Below are 17,256 nucleotides of genomic sequence, written 5' to 3' on the forward strand. Positions count from 1 at the left end.
TTAGGGCAAAATGTGTAGGAGCAGTGTCCAAAAATGTGTTTGAAAAAAATCGGCCTGATGGTGGCACTATATGGGACAGATCCATGTTGATGAGATGAGTGTAGACATACTGTGTAGCGAATTTTGTGATTTTAGGGCAAAATCTGTAGGAGTAGTGCCCACAAATGTGTTTTAAAAAATCAGCCTGAAGGTGGCGCTAAATGGGACAGATTCATGTTGATGACATGAGTGTAGACATACTGTGTACCAATTTGCATGACTTTTGGCCAAAGATTGTAGGAGCAGTGTCCAAAAATGTGTTTTGCAAGAACCGGCCTCATGGTGGCACTAGAAGAGGGTCATGTGAGAATTGATGGGTTGTGGTTTGGTAGGCAAGGAGTGTGTGTGCAAAATTTGGCATGGATCAGGGCAACGGTTGCGGAGATATGAGCAGGGGAAAAGTGTGACGTGTGACAGACAGACTGACTGACTGACGGACAGCTGATCGAGGTTTTGATAGTAAATACGACCTGACGGTCGCAATTATCCCATTTAGAACGGGTACACCATATTGTGTATCATTATTTTATGCTTTAACTATTGAAAAAAAGTGAAAATTTGAATTTTGACTCGATTCTATAAGTGTCTTTTGAATCCTTCTAAGGTGTTTTGAAGAACCTATGTTTCTATCTCAGCAATGTGGCCAGCCATCGTCAAAGAAGTTAGTCTGTTCTTGAGAGACTACTACAGTATGTCAGTGGTTCTCAAAACTTTTTCATGTGAAGGACCCCCAAAATTATATGTATTTGTCCACGGACCCCCATCTCAAAATATCTAGTTCCAGGGACCCCCCCCCCCCCCCCCCCCAGAAGCAAAATTTGAGTTACAAACGTTCGCTTTAAAAATGCATTATATTCAAAGATTTGCACACATTTTCACGACAACAATAGATCTACAAGCTCGCAGCAAGGCACTCTGCGCTGTGAGCTTGTAGATCTGCTATTTTTCAATAGCTAAAGCATTCAATAAGTCTAGGCCTAAATGGGTTAAAATTATTAGCTTTATTATTAGCTTTTTTTTATATTAATTTAGCTTTATTGCAATAGTTTACAACCTTTTTCATATGAATGTTTATTCTGCATTTGAACCACAGCATATTATTTACGATTTTGTTCACAAAGAAAAAAATAATAACGAATATCCTCCGTTCTTCGGTGCCGAGCTAAAACTGCCAACGCAGTAATACTAGGAACAAAGAAAGTAGCTCGCACTCCGGAGCGAAAGTCCCACCCATTTCCCGCCCCTCTTCACACACATTGGTTGCTGTGTCTTGGTGGGACATTCGGTGGGACACTCCATCCACTACCATTTTAATTCAGTTGCTTCATATTGTTATTCTGTGTGTTCAATTCTAATTTCAAACAAGGTTTCAGTAAAATGGAGCTGCTCAGTGGCAGTATAGTGACTCTGCATGTTTTATTTTTTAATGTTTTTATTTCTCCAAAAATTATGTTTTAGCAAATCCAACATAAAAAAGGCGGAACCAGGGCGGGACAAGGCAGATAGAGCCTGCTGGTTGGTCAGTCAGGGACCAATCAGAAGGCTGACAAAGGGTGAATTCCAACACACTCTCATCAGAGCCCTGTGTGTGTGTGTGTGTGTGCGCGCGCGCGCACACACGTGTGTGTGTGTGTGTGTGTGTGTGTGTGTGTGTGTGTGTGTGTGTGTGTGTAATACGGGGGTGTAAATATCGTCACTGTGGGGAAGAAACCTCGTATCTACCAAGTTTCAAATTTGTACGTTTCTTCGCAAAGTAAAGCCTTGCTTCATCATACAAGGCTGTCGCACAACAGTAGTGAAAACAGCCGATCTACAAGCACACAACGCCTCACACCGCGAGGCGTTGTGTGCTTGTAGATCTGCTGTTTTCACTAGTTTAAATCATTTTTAAAATGATAAATACAATACTGGCTTTCAAGCAGTTTCAAGGGGCACACTTGACCCTTCTCAGGGGCACACCAAAGGTCCCCAGGACCAGTGGTTGAGAAACACTGCTTTAATGGGTTAATAAAGTCCAGGACGGTAAAACAAGGTTCAGAAATGACTCAGGATTGTTTTCCACTGCTGACTAATCTGTTATTGGTCAGGAAATGAGATCACATGATGTCTGGTTAAACCAATTAGACCCCAGGCCAATTCTACAAATGTCTGCTAAATACATCCTAAACAGTTTTCTGTTTAGGATTACTCCAAAGGGATATCCCTATGGAACGAGAGCAGATACTAGACGTTTGAGGCTTCAGGCTGGGGCTGCGACTCTCTCCGCCACATACATACATTTCAGCAGCTATATATATATATATATATATATATATATATATATATATATATATATATATATATGCCTGTATATTTCCGTACATGATACCAGACCATCACAGTAAAGGTCAGCAGAGAACAGAAAGATGAAGTGAAGTGAGGAGAACAGACAGGATCCTTTCTCTCCATAATGGAAGCTCTGACACCAGGTTGGATGGCTGGCAGCACAACAACCACAGACCATCATTCATCTCTTCTCTCATGACAAGGTGCTCCTCTCTGTGTGGAGACGTGTTGGACAATAGTCGGGGGATCCCAATGTGTCTGTAAAGGTGTCTAGTAACACATCTCATATCAATGTGTTTGTAAAGGTGTCTAGTAACACATCTCACAAACACTGAAAATCAGTTTCCCTAGGAGAATCCGTTACAGCTGATGAAAGTTGGGGTCCCATTAAATTAACTATACAGGATAAAACACACCAAAATAAATATGCTTTAAATAGTATGTGAGGGGTCAAACTAGGGGGTTTTCATGATTCTGAATCCATTGCAAGCATTTGTTTTGCACGAAAAACATTCCTTGGGGTAAAGGCGGCTCCCACAAAACTGTGAAAAGTGATGACTCCTCACTAAACCATAGTGTTGTGAGGCCTTTTTTTTTTTAGCCTAAGGAACTATGAGGGAAAATGTTTGTCGACTACATTTGTTCACTGACGAAAATAAAATAAAAATGATATAAAAACTAAGCAATGATGACTAAAACTATTCTTACCGACAAATTCGTCAACAAATAAAAGCTGGGCTGAAATGTCATGGAGGGACTAGTGGAGAAGAGATCCAGTTTAGTTTTGTCTTGCACTGACCAATGGACATTTTATTTTTTATTTTTTTGTCTCTGCTGCACTATTAGGTTGTGTTGGTAGTATTGAGTATTTTGCTTGTGTTGGACATGGAGGTGAGATACGCGTAGCACTAGTGGTGTTTCCATAAAGCCTCTTAATGCGCATTAAGCCTTTTTCGCTGAAATCTTTTTATGGAAACACTTCAAAATTCGAATAAACTTTCATTATCCGCTTGGAGGATGTGGATTTTGAGGCTTTATCGAATACACTAAATGCGCATTTGTGAATGGAAACGGGTCAGACAATAAATGCGAATAGATTATGACGTTCTGGGTCCATATCGTCCTCCAACTTAACACTTTCCCCTGCCGCTTAACGTCCGTTGTATAGCGTTTATAGCCAACAAAACAAACCGGTTGTTTGTTACACACGGAGTGACACGGACCGTGTGTAAATTCCTCCCGTTTTCACCTCCCGGAGTCAAGCCATCCGTGGCTAACCCTTCCTCATCACACAGTGTTGCCTGCCAAAAGTGTCCGATCTGCAAGCTCACAGCAGCTTGCATCCGCGTCTCCGCGCCGCGCTGTGAGCTTGCAGATCGGCCACCTTCCAGAGGACGCTGAAACTTGCAGGGTGAGCACTGTGCAGTGATCGAGTCACAGCAGTCAGATGTGCAGTGCTCATGTCTTCGGTTCGGTCTGAAAAAATCAGCCCGATCAACTTATGCGACTGTCGCTAATTCGAATGACACCCGCAAATGGAAACAGGCTAAATTCGCTTTGTCTTAATGTGAATTCATGATTATTCACTTCCTATTTTCGAATAAGCAAATGGAAACAAGGGGTGCGTTCTGAAATGTGCACTCAACGCACTGGTGTGCCATGTTGTCGTTCGTTTATTCGGTGCACTTGGTGCATGTCGTTCGGAAATCCAGTGCGCGGCGCACTGGTGTGCTGAATGCACGCACTGACCGACCCTACTCAGAAGTTGGGGTTTTGCGGTGTGGTGCGTCGGTGCTGTGTTTTGATTGGTTGCAGTGTGTTGAGCGCTTCTCAGCAGTGAACAATGGAGGAATTGATAACAAAATGCACCATTTGCGGCTCGAAACGGTCCTTTTGGGGTTTATTGTTACACACGCATCAACGTGTGAACTAGCAGCAGGAAGGCCAATGTTAGGAATTAAATTACCTTTCAATAGCAAAGTTACGTTAGCAACTGCTGCTTTTCAGAACGTTTTTCTTCTGATAAAGCTCACCGCTGCCCCTTAACTGGTCGTTGGTAAATAAGCCACACTGAATGCACTCTACAACGTCACCGCCCACTGCACTCACTACACTGAGCACACACCTGGTGCGCATTTCCCAACGCACCCATGGCTATTGACTTTATGGCTGTTAAACAAACAAAATGCGTGCACTGTTTATTTCTTACACTGTGATTATTCTTATACTTATTATTCAAACATTTTCCTCAGCTAAACATAGCGTTGCTTTCATGTTGTGCTGCTGTATACATTACTGCTAATGGAGACATTTCTGGTCCAAATTAAATCAACAGAACTATGTATAGTATAGTGTTTGAAGCAGATAAAGATACCAACACTTTTGTACTTTTACTCAAGTACATTTTGAATTCCAGACTTTTACTTCATGTAGCAGAGTGTTTATCGATACTGAAACACTTGATACTTTTACTTAACCCATTCAGAACGGGTACACATTATTGTGCATCATTATTTTATGCTTTAACTATTGAAAAACAGCAGATCTGCTATTTTTTTTAAATGGTGAAAATTAGAATTTTGACCCGATTCTATAAGTGTCTTTTGAATCCTTCTAAGATTTTTTGAAAAACCCTATGTTTCTATGTCAGCAATCTGGCCAGCCATCGTCAAAGAAAAGGTCCTTTTCACTTCAACTGGAGCTCAGTGGGTCTGTTCTTGAGAGACTACTATGTCAGTGGTTTTCAAATATTTTCATGTGAAGGACCCCTAAAATTACATGTATTTGGCCACGGACCCCAATCTCAAAATATTTAGTTCCAGGGACCCCCCAGAAGCAAAATTTGAGTTACAAACATTCGCTTAAAAAATACATATATTCAAAGATTTTCACGCATTTTCACGACTTTTCAAAAATAGCAGATATACAAGCTTGCCGCGCGGCAAGCTTGTATATCTGCTATTTTTCAATAGCTAAAGCATTCAATTATTCTAGGCCTAAATTTAGAGACCCAGTGAAATGAAAATATGTTTTTCACACTTTTAGAGCTTATCCGTGGTAATCATAATGGACATTCCTAACACAAGATGCCAAAAACATAGAAAATAAACACTTTTTGTGTATTTTTTATATCAAAGGTCCCTAAATAGGCCATTCTTAATTATTTCCTGTGAACAGAAACGTGCTGCGTGATGACATCAACAGGTCCGCTTGCATATTAAATGAACCTTTGATTACATTCACCTGTTTGTTTCCCCATTGCTGGCATTCCTCCAAACACAGCTGTTTTTAATTATAGAGCTACTCTGTTTTGAATCTCATTCAAGATGTCGTCCAAACTATGTATTACTCATTGTAAACTTAATGAGCACAATAAAATATGTATCTGTAAACATTATAGGTTAGAATAAGAAGCAACTTGGTAACACAAATTCTGTACAAGAGGCAGCCTGGTCGTGTCTCTCTGACTTGCTACAAAACTTTAAAGACAGGGTGAAATCAAAAACATGTTTTTCACACTTTTAGAGCATATATGTAGTGATAATGTGGCCATACCTAACACTAGATGCCCAAAAATAGAAAATAAACATTTTTTTGTGTATATTTATATCAAAGGTCCCTAAATAGGCCATTCTAAATTACTTCCTGTGAACAGAAATTCAAAAAGTGATGACATAGACAGGTAAAATGCATATAAATGAACCTCTGATTACATTCACCTGTTTGTTTCCCATTGCTGGCTCCCATTACTCCCATTACTCAGATTTTAAATCCCATCGCCTGAAGGGCTGGTCCCCTCGGATTGGTTCAGAAACACTACAGGCTTCCTTTTCAGACTGAAACTTCAAAATAAAATACCCAAAATAGCCATTTCACTGGGTCTTTAAAGGAGGACTTCACCACTTTTCAACCTATCTTCATATGTGACCCAGCATAGCAGAGGGGCAGTCATTTCGTAAAGCACAGCTTTAGACCAGCCCTGAAATTACTTTTTTTTTTCTTTTCTAAAATGTGATAAAGCCACAAAAGCATTTCATAAATATCAGGCTACATTTTACTTAAACGCCAGAGCTTAACTCTGCATGTAAATAAGACTTTTTTTAAATTATTGTGAAGAGAAACCTCACATTTTGCAGGTTACATTTCATCTAAAAGGCTGAATTTCTCAGATCTAGTATTTCTGCATGGCATAACTCTATAAGCCATATCTACAAAACTGTTGGGTCATTCTTCACAACCAATATATCATTTTGTAGCTATGATTCCCAGCTTTCAAATGAAATGAAAAAATGAAAATGAAAAAATGTCAATGACTAGCCCTCAGCTGTGTTCGGACACATATAATTGGTCCTTCACAAACAGCACATTCTTTCCACTGGGTCTCTTATGGGAGGGCTGTGGGCAGTTCAGAAACCCGTCTACCAATGACATCATCGTTAGGGCGATTTATTTTCTTTCTTTTAGTTTTATTTTAGATAGATAGATACTAGGGGTGTAACGATACATTTTAACAACGATACGATACGCATCACAATATGGTTATTAACGATACGATACATGTACGATATTGTTTCATTCATGGCGATGCGATTTGATTCAGTGATTTAAAATTGATATAGTAATTATTTAGCAAAGAAATAAAATCTGTGTAAAACTTTAAAAAAAAACTATTATTATGGAAGTAAACGCTGTGATTCTCTAGCAAATACATGGACATTATATTTCAACACATTATGGACAAACCCACACCTTGACATGAACACAGAGATTACACACATTTATCAATAGACCAAGAGTAGCTATATGGAATGGAAAGGTAATTAAACTCCTCTTTTTCATTTGCACAAATACTTAGTTTCCATACAATCAATTATTATAATTATCAATCAATTATTTGCATTGCAAAACGATACGATACAAAGCCAAAACGGTACGATATTTTGCTTAATTGCAAACAATATAGTAGATCATTGCAGATTAAAATAGATTTTTCGATTCAGTTACTGTATTGTTACATTCCAGATAGATAGATAGATAGATAGATAGATAGATAGGTAGGTAGGTAGGTAGGTAGGTAGGTAGGTAGGTAGGTAGGTAGGTAGGTAGATAGATAGATAGGTAGGTAGGTAGGTAGGTAGGTAGGTAGGTAGGTAGGTAGGTAGGTAGGTAGGTAGGTAGGTAGGTAGATAGATAGATAGATAGATAGGTAGGTAGGTAGGTAGGTAGGTAGGTAGGTAGGTAGGTAGGTAGGTAGGTAGGTAGGTAGGTAGGTAGGTAGGTAGGTAGGTAGGTAGGTAGGTAGGTAGGTAGGTAGGTAGATAGATAGATAGATAGGTAGGTAGGTAGGTAGGTAGGTAGGTAGGTAGGTAGGTAGGTAGGTAGGTAGGTAGGTAGGTAGATAGATAGATAGATAGATAGATAGATAGATAGATAGATAGATAGATAGATAGATAGATAGATAGATAGATAGATAGATAGATAGATAGATAGATAGATAGATAGATAGATAGATAGATAGATAGGTAGATAGATAGATAGATAGATAGATAGATAGATTTCTATTATCGTGAGGAACCTGGACCAGTTTTTTTGAAGACTGATTAACAGGAAAACATGGTTGGATTTTTCCATTAATATTCATGAAACAGACACGCACGCACGCACGCACGCACGCACGCACGCACGCACGCACGCACGCACGCACGCACGCACGCACGCACGCACGCACGCACGCACGCACGCACGCACGCACGCACGCACGCACGCACGCACGCACGCACGCACGCACGCACGCACGCACGCACGCACACACACACACACACACACACACACACACACACACACACACACACACACACACACACACACACACACACACACACACACACACACACACACACACACACACACACACACACACACACACACACACGTAACATGGAGATACAAGGTTTCCTCCCCACAACAAGGATTATGCGTATGTCATTGGTTTCTATAGCAACCTATAGATCCTGTTGATGATAAGGTGGAAGGCTTTGATTGTGTGTGGGTGGGTGGGGGGGTGGGGGGGGGTGCTTATTAGAAATGTCACTCGCACATTATGCAAATATACTATATATTACTTGCACACAAACACTGTTCAGTTGCAGTGTTAAACAGCTCTATATTGTGATAGTAATCGTTGCTATAGAGTGTTTGTAGACTCTGAACCCCTAACTGCTCCTGATGAGCAGGTTGGTGCCAAGCATCGTTTCCTCTGACATCACCGTATGTAATGTGTGTGTGTGTGTGTGTGTGTGTGTGTGTGTGTGTGTGTGTGCGTGCGTGCGTGCGTGCGTGCGTGCGTGCGTGCGTGTGTGTGTGTGTACAGGGAAATACTACTTTGTGGGGACCTCATGTCCCCACAAAGATAGTACAATCGGAGGAAAACAACAAGTGGGGACAAATTAATAGGTCCCCACAAGCTGTTTAGGGGTTAGGTTAAGGGTTAGGGTTAGGGTTAGGTTTAAAAATGAATGGAATGTCCCCAGAAAGATAGTAGACTATGTGTAGTAGACTATGTGTAATGTCCCCACAAAGTAGCAATTGCAAACCTGTGAGAGATTATGGGCCACCTACAGTACTAAACTCAGCACAAAAAGAAAGGAAACTTGAATTCGGTCCATTAAATCTCCCCTTTAACTCTTTGAGCGCCAGCGCCCTCTAGGGGCCAAAGAATGCCAGCGCATCTCTCATAGGCGAGCGCTTTAGCTTCCAGGACTTCAGCTTCCAGGACCTGACGTTCTCACGTTCATGCATGGCATGGAAATGTCCCGGATGAAGATGCTAACAGAATGGCTATTCCCATTTTGTCATCTAAAAGATCATTTTTGGGCGATTTCGCCGTAAATAAACCTCGCGCTGCTTTCCTAAAACACAAAAAAGAGATATAAGCCTTTAAAGATGCGGTCTTTCATTGGATTAGGCGGAGATTGGCGATTGCGTTTGCAAATTACGGCCGGCCGGGACGTTGTTAGCTTTCGGCTAGTAGCTACAAAAATCAAGCCAGGCTTCAGAAGGCCTCTTATCATTTTATTCATTTAATTAAATAAAGCCGAACTACTTTGGGATCGGCACACTCGTGTACTCATCGGAAGCGGCGCCGAACATCGGGTGAACATTGGGGAGCTCAAAAATGTATTTTAAACCATTTTTAATGGAATATATCGTCGGACAGAGTAGAACGGCTAGCTGGCTAGCGGCTAGCGAGCCAGGACCACCCACGACTCTACAAGCAGCTCGGGGTAAGTGAATTAATAAAAAAAAGATTGTATTGGATTGAAATAAAGCCGAACTAGTTCGGGATCGGCACCAGATGAGTTAATAATACCAAATTGTGAGTGTCTTATATCATTTTTGTCATTAATTTGTCACCTTTACAACGAGGTACAGCTTGTAAGCATCGGGCCTTCGAGGCATACACAGCCAAATATGTGGGTAGCACCGACCCAAATTTTGCCAAAATGGCTTGCAATACAACATTTGCCAACATTCTGTCCATTATATCCCCCCTTTAATTATGCCAAATGGTATTGTGTTTGATGTCATTGTTATCGTTTTTTGTCAAATATTTTGTCACCTTTACATCAAGGTACAGCTTGTAAGCATCGGGCAACACAGCCAAACGTGTGGGTAGCGCCCCTCCAAAAATGGTCAAAAAGGCCTGGCAGGCCTGCAATACTGTTCTTTTGGTGTTCACCTTTGTTGCTTGAAGCATTGAATGATTGCACTCTCCCACAGTAATAAGGAAAAGGAAAAAAAAAAAAACATATTGGCCATTTTTACACTTTGTTAATTTTAAGCTCAGTGTCAGGGAAGCCCAAAATGAGAATAAATGCCAGCAGAACAGTATTGCAAGCCATTTTGGCAAACTTTGGTCGGCGCTACCCACACATTTGGCTGTGTAGCTCATGCCTCGAATGCCCGATGCTTACAAGCTGTACCTCGTTGTAAAGGTGACGAATCAGCGATGAAAATGATATAAAACACAATTCAAATTGGTATTATTAACTCATTGAATGCCCTTTTCAAGATGGCCGCCAAGTACCAGGATGCCACGTTCCTAAATTTCTAGTGCACGGATAAATCTTTTGTGCACGGATCGTGCACGCCCATGCACCATATGTGTAGTACTTTTTAACAGCTTTCAAACAAAAAAATCCGCTTGGAAATCCGTTCAGGCATTCATGAGATAGAAGCCTTCAAAGTCAGACAAAACAAACACTGCCACGTTCCTAAATTTCTAGTGCACGGATCAATTTTTAGTGCACGTTAGTGCATGGATCGTGCACGCCCATGCACCATATATGCACCATATGTGTAGTACTTTTTAACAGCTTTCAAACAAAAAAATCCGCTTGGAAATCCGTTCAGGCATTCATGAGATACAAGCCTTCAAAGTCAGACAAAACAAACATTTTGCCATTTTGAAAGATGTGTTTGTTATGGGGCTAAACATGCAATTTCGCGATTGCGATCATGCCTAATACATTTTAGGCATTTTTGGAAATTTTTTTATAAAAAAAAATAATTAAAAAAACCCCCCCCTTTTTTTTTTTTTTTTTTCAAAATGGCTGCCAACTCGGGAAACTCGGGCTGTGGCAGCCTGGGAGTACTGTAATAACTCGGGAAAACTCGGGCCTTGGCAACCAATGAGTTAAAGGGGAGATATAATGGACCGAAGTCAAGTTTATTTTCTTTTTGTGCTGAGTTTATATGAACGCTCAGGAGGATAAAGTGTGGCATCAATACCATATGCTCCCCTGCACTCCAACAGACACACACACACTTGCTCACACACATGCATGCACACACACGTACGCACACGCACGCACACACAGCGTGTTGCCCTGCACTCCCACAGAGCCCCTCACTGATTAATTCATTAAGGTTGACTTGTAATTAAGTGGCGTGATAATTGAAGGCAACGGACGACATCAGCCGCATCATGCACTCCATTTCCCAGCATGCATCATCATCCATTCCCCAGGACTCGACTCCTCCCCTTTTTTTTTTTTTTTTTTTTTTTTATCCCACGATTTTTGTAACCCATTTTTTCACCCGGTGCCAATTGCCTAAGCTGTGATCCTGGGCTTTACTCTCCCTCTGCCAACCTGGGGAGGGCCCCGAACTGAGCTCATGCTTCCTTCAATGCATGAGGAGTGAGCAGGCCGCTTCTTATCACCTGACAGGGGGAGCTTCCCCGGTTGGACGTAGCGCGTGGAAGGAACACGTTATTCCAACCAGTTCCATTCCCCTCCATCAGGCGCCCCGGCTGGCCAGGGGGAGGCTTTATAGAGACCAGGATTACTGCATGTTTTTGTGAGGGTATCTACCCTAGGAGACACGGGGAGAACATGCAAACTCCACACAGAAAGGCCCTTTTGCCAACCCCACCTAGGGTGTGGGCACTGATGACGCGGAGGAGGGAACACGCCCCCAGCACCCACAGTGTCCCCCGGCGGGAATCGAACCCAGGACCTTCTAGCTGTGAGGCGACAGCACTACTGACTGCGCCACCGTGCCCCCGATGCCTCCCCTTTTAAACCAATGGAACATGTCCTGCATGCTTAGCACACATCACCATCTAATGCACTAATTAAAAATGTAGCGTTAAATATTTAATTAGTTCGGCAAAACTTTTCTGGAATTAATCATCGTGCAGGGAAGTCGTTGGTACAGCTAGTGTTGTTGTCCATCCACAACATTTCTCACGTGGCCCTGTTCTAGCGCCACCATGAGGCCGATTCTTGCAAGACACATCTTTGGACACTGCTCCTACAGATTTAGCCCTAAAATCACGCAAAGCGGTACACAGTATCTCCACAGTCATGTCATCAACATGGAAATATAAATAAGCCAAGTGCTTTCCTAGGATCTCATTTTAGTTGACCTTGTACCAGTGAACTGTACCGTCATGAAACTGTACCTTTTTCTATGCAAACTTATAATAAAGTCTTAAATCAATCAATCAATCAATCAAACTCCTGATTGGCTACCATTGCCTTCTAAAGTTTGCTTATGCAACCTGGTTGTCACTTATCTCCCGATTAGGGAGTCTTAAGGGGAGCACACACTGGACGCGGGCGGCTGCGCACCGCGCCGCGGTATCGACGCACGTGAAGTGCCCCGCGGTAACCCCAACTGGATGCGGCGCGCTGCCACACAGCACATCCATTTCCCCCGGTGGGGAGAACCATGGGAGAACATGTTCACTGCGCGGCAACGCTGGAAAAATAGAACAGCGGCGTAACGGCGCGGCAGACGAGGCGGCAGACCCGCGGATGCGCGCGCCTGACGGCGGCGGTGTGGATTAGTTCATTGAAAATAATGGGGCCGTATGTTTTGACGCGCCGCTTCCGCGTCCGGTGTGTGTTCCCCTTAACTGGTATGTATACATCTGTTCTGTTAAATGGACCGAAATATACACATTAACTGACTGACTGACTGACTGACTGACTGACTGACTGACTGAGAGACAGACAGTTTAGTAGTGTGAGGTCATCGCTTTACTTGGGAGAAAACTAGCTTATTTTTTTCATTTAGGAGCAGAATCTTGCGTGTGTGCGTGCGCATGCACATGCACGTCCGTGTGTCAGTCAGGTAATGGTATTCATAAGCAGTCCTTATTAATCATTTATTGGAGACTGGAAGCATGGAATGCTTTGTGACAAGGAGGGAGAGCTTTGAGTCTGGAGGGAGTTGAAGTGCCTTCTGAATGGATCTCTAAATCAGGGGTTTTCAAAGTGGGGGGGCACCCTGGGGTGCCGTGACGGCAGTCCAGGGGTGCCACGAGATCATTTGATAATATTTGGAATGTATTTGGACACTGGAAGAAATATTAATATCATTTTAACTGACTGAAAGAGTTATTTTCAGTCAGTTCTAACCAAAATGGCTATTATCTCAACATTTTCCTCGCAACATAATCACTAAAATATCGTCACTGTCGGGCAGAAACCTTGTATCTCCAAGTTTCAAATGTGTACGTCTTTTGGTAAAGCAAAGCCCTGCTTCATCATACAAGACTGTCACACAAAACTAGTGAAAACAGCAGATCTACAAGCACACAACGCCTGGCAATGCGAGGCGTTGTGTGCTTTTAGATCGGCTGTTTTCACTAGTTTAGTACGTTTTCTAGATGATAAATACAAAACAAACGGTTTTGGACATACAAGGTTTCCACCCGACAACGACGATATGCTATAAATATATGGTGCTAGGAGTGAAAATTATTAATATAATATAGGGGTGCCTCGGATGAAAAGAATATTTATGGGGGTGCCCTGAGGCTTATAATGTTGTGTGTGCTGAACAAACATGGTCACAAACATCATGTTAACAACATTTCACCAGAGATCCATTCAGAATGCACTTCAATTCACCCTTCGTCTGATTGGTCCCTGACCGACCAACCAGCAGGCTCTTTCTGCCCTGGTTCCGCCTTTTTTATGTTGAATTTGCTAAAACATAATTTTTGGAGAAATAAAAACATGTAAAAACATGCACAGTCACTATACTGCACCTGAGAGGCTCCTTTTTTACTGAAACCAAGTTTAAAATGAGAATTGAACACAAAATAACAATAAGAAGCAACTGAATTTCAATGGTAGTGGATGGAGAGAAAGGACTTTTGTCCCACCAAGACACAACAACCAATGGCTGCGAAGAGGGGCGGGACAATGGGCGGAACTAGACAAAGGGTGAATTCCTTTCAGACTCAGAAGCTCTCCCTCCCAGTTACACGTCAACACTCTATACTAAACATTTCTATTCAGAAGATTGACTTCCATTAAGGGCTTTGCACACTGGACCGTTGTGTTTCTTTCCGTTTGCTGCATGAATAAAACGCATTGGATTTGGTGTGCAAGGCTGTGTGGAATCCACACTGCGGATCTTAAAAGGAGTCATGCAACAAGACGCACGAATCGTACTGGGTTCGATCGGGAAAAAAGCGCACAGACGCAGCCACCTGCCGCATGGCAAATTCGGAGCCGTGTGCATGAAGTCATGGAGAATCACTGTTTTCTTTAAAGAATGTAATCGTCCGTTGTTTCCGTGCTAGAAAAACGCGTCTGTGTGCAAAGGGCTTTATTCTATTCTAAATGGCGGCCACCTAAACCTAACCCTAACCTCTGGTGAATGCTAACGTTTCTAAGTGGGGGTGTTTGGGAATGGAAGTCTGCCCCCGGTCAGGTTCTTAATCCAGAGCGGTTTATAGTATGCAAGGTAATACGAATGAAGTGGTTGACGCTGTGTTAACACATTTAGCCGGGTCTAAACGATAAAATGACCCAAATCTTATGTTTTTAAAGTGAAATGTCCCTTTAACTAACTCTTTCTAACTACATCATGGGTCTTCAACAGGGGGTCCAGGACCCCTAGGGGGTCCTCAGAGTTACTACAGGGGGTCCTCCAAATCTTTAAGTGATAGACATTTTTTTTCTCCTATATTTTATAGTGAATGCCAGACTTTACATTATTTAATGGGCCTTGATGCCAGCCATTTTGTTTAATTTGGCTAAAGGGCTAACGTGCACGAGCGTGCACGGCCGGGCTATAAACATAGAATGGTTGGGTCGGCGATTTTTTTCTGTCTACATAGCAAAAAAAAGTAAGACAATCCGATAAACGGTTATGGAGATATAGGCCAAAACGTTTATAATGTAATCTGGTGTAAAAGGAAAATAGAGGAAATATGTCATATTTGAAATACGTGCAAAATTGATATGATATCATATTATATCAAGTTTTCGCTCATTTCCTGTATATACACCTATATAAGTGGGGGAAAAAAAAAAAGTTTTTTTTTTTTCATATAAAAAAAATACGTTTTAGACGTTTTTGGCACTCAGGGAGTTAAAGGTGATACACCATGCATTTAAAACGTATTTATGTCATATTGTTTATGTCCCAAAAACGTTTTTCAAAAGGTTTGAGGCCAAATTACCACTCCTGAATAGAGAGCCTCTCATTTTTGGAAAAAAAAAAAAAAGAAAAAGTTTTTGAAAAAATAAAATAATAATTTGACGTCACAAACGGCAGCAAATCTGGACAGCCTGTTTTGAGAACCCGTGGGATGCTTTTAACCTCCACCTTCCCAAAACCAGAGAAAGACACAACGGTCAGAAATGGGACTTTGTGAGGATAGAAGGTGCTAGTGGGACCCCAAAAAAAGGTTTTAAAATAGGAAAAGTGATTTTTCATGGTGTATCACCTTTAACCACGTTAACCCTAGTATCCATATTCTGAAACTTTAGACAAACAGCAGATCTACAAGCTCACAACGCCTCGCGCCTCCTTGGCCTGAAAACGTTGGAGACCCCCTGAACTACATGATGTATAAACGCGGGGGTCCTTGACTCAAGGTCAACAAGGCCTGGGCTCTAAGGGGTTAAAGACCTCAGGCTGCACCCAGGCTCATAAGGGGTTAATAACAACTCCAAGGTGTAATCAGATTCCAAGCCAAAAAAGTAATCAATAAGTAATCAATAAGAGATTAACAACAAAGCCTGCAGCAGAGCTGAGATAAACTCATTTATGATTGGAGAGAAAAACCCTTTAGACCGGAACGCAAATTCACTTTTACCATTATTTTAAGCTTTAACTATTGAAAAATTGCAGATATACAAGCTCACAGCGCGGCACCGAGTGATCTACAAGCTCACTGCGTTCTTCTGACCCAACTGATCTACAAGCTCACTGCGTTCTGACCCAACTGATCTACAAGCTCACTGCGTTCTTCTGACCCGACTGATCTACAAGCTCACTGCGTTCTTCTGACCCGACTGATCTACAAGCTCACTGCGTTCTGACCCAACTGATCTACAAGCTCACTGCGTTCTTCTGACCCAACTGATCTACAAGCTCACTGCGTTCTTCTGACCCAACTGATCTACAAGCTCACTGCGTTCTTCTGACCCGACTGATCTACAAGCTCACTGCGTTCTTCTGACCCAACTGATCTACAAGCTCACTGCGTTCTTCTGACCCGACTGATCTACAAGCTCACTGCGTTCTTCTGACCCGACTGATCTACAAGCTCACTGCGTTCTTCTGACCCGACTGATCTACAAGCTCACTGCGTTCCGACCCGACTATCAGACGCAAACTTCTCGTTTCTCACTGATATTAGTTTTTTGCCTTGGTAAAATACCAACAGCTTCACACAACAAATAGATAGCAGGCGTTTCTCTGCTTCTCTCCTCTAACCTGCAGCACTGCGGTGGTTTATTTGGTTTCATTGTGCAGTTTGGGACTGGTTTTACTGGCATCAACTGATCTGCAGGGATGTGAAACTCAAATACACAGAGCGCCAACATAAAACAAATTGTACAAGTCGAGGGCCGGGCTGCTTCAATCAGTTGCAATATTTTCTTATGGCTCTGTCTGTAATCTCAAGTGAAAATGTTTTTTCAACAGTCAAACAGCAAAAAAATCGAATAATATCCCTTCAAAAATCTAATATTTCCCTTAATAGCAAGATAGACGCATTATTAAAGCTCAGTTTGCTGCTCTGTGATCCTCACCAATCACTGCTTTTACCGATGTCTCTGGTTCACATTGGCACATCTCACTCAGGTTTTTTTCATCTCACTCACGTCACTTTCTCTTCTGACCTCACTCAGCAACAAAATAAAAATAAAATAAACAAAAATAAAAATAAAACAATTCACAGGAGGCAAGCAGAGATCACCCCATGATGTGCACTGCAATGTAGTTTGCAGTTTGTTTTTTTTGTAAAAAACTAAAAAAGAAGAAGAAGACATGTGTGACATGCATGATCTGGGCAGATTGCCCCAGGAAATGTGCCAATCTCAACCCAAAACAACGGTATCTAATACATACAATTCA

Source organism: Nannobrachium achirus, assembly GCF_963921795.1.
Source record: "Nannobrachium achirus genome assembly, chromosome: 7".
Taxonomy (NCBI): domain Eukaryota; kingdom Metazoa; phylum Chordata; class Actinopteri; order Myctophiformes; family Myctophidae; genus Nannobrachium; species Nannobrachium achirus.